Source organism: Octodon degus, unplaced genomic scaffold (genome assembly GCF_000260255.1).
Source record: "Octodon degus isolate 3935 unplaced genomic scaffold, OctDeg1.0 scaffold00028, whole genome shotgun sequence".
Classification (NCBI taxonomy): Eukaryota; Metazoa; Chordata; class Mammalia; order Rodentia; family Octodontidae; genus Octodon; species Octodon degus.
The window spans coordinates 11,946,013-11,947,228 of NW_004524604.1; positions in this window are offsets into that span (position 1 = coordinate 11,946,013).

Genomic DNA, 1,216 nt, shown 5'->3' on the forward strand with positions numbered 1-1,216 from the left:
AACTCCAAGTGTGCTTCTCCCAGCATTCTTCTAAGAAACAACTCCAATCTAGAGTATTAGTGATTTCTACCTTGTCAAATAAATTGACCTGATATTAACAAATCTCCCAGTGTATTCAGTAGACTAGTGATTCATTTCTATAGTACTTCATCTTTTGGTTTCCAGGATATTTTTTATTGATTCATCTATTGTTTTTTTGAGAAAAGCCATCACCACATAGCCCATCTTGGATGCAAATTTGCCATCTTTCTGTCTCTGCTTCCCAAGTTCTAGGACTACAAATATAAGGTATCACATCTGACTTCACCAGTACTTATATACTACCTAAGAGCCAGAAACATTTACACAGATAAACAAAATAAACAAAATTTTCCTTATGTTAACATATATATATATGATTTAGTATAGATATACAGTTCTACTAACCCATTTTGAAACATTTTCATTGCTATTTTATCTTTTTTACACAGATAAACAAAATAAACAAAAGCATTCTACAAAGCGTATAGTCAGTAGAACACAGTCAGGTGGGAGAGAGTCTGTGGTGCTGAGGTGCACTGCAAACCTGATGGGGAAGAAGAGAGTAAGAGAAAGTGAAAATATAAAAGTTAAACTCATTCCTCAAAGCCAACATCACATTGATTCTAAAATCAGGCGAGGACTCAAAAATAACTGAGAAGCACATGTCAATTTCCATAGGAAGAATGACATAAAAATCCTCAGTAAGATATTGGCAAGTGGAATGCACTAAATCACCAAAAGCAACATAGGTTGTGACCAAGTGAGGTGTTTTTTTTTTTTAATTTATTTTTTGTATTTTAGTTTTAGTTCAGCTTAAGGCTAAAACAAATCAAAACTGGATTGGTCTTACAGCAAATATACCAAAACTTTAACTCACAAGTACCAGTTGTATGAGTTGGGAAGCATGTAATCCATTTATTTTTCCTTTTTATTGAGTAATCTTATTAGCATACTACAAATTGACCAAATTTGAATTAAAATTTTTATCACTAAACCTTAGTTTTTTTCTGTCTTCCCAGGACTTTACTCCCCTATTCAAGTTTCAATATATACAATTCAACACAAAAGGAGAAGCAATGACAAATAGATATAGAAAAAGGTATTGATAAAAACCAACACCAATTCATGACAAAAAACCTTGAAGAAAATAATTAAGGAGAAAGTTTATGTCAATCTGATAAAAGCTGTTTATGAG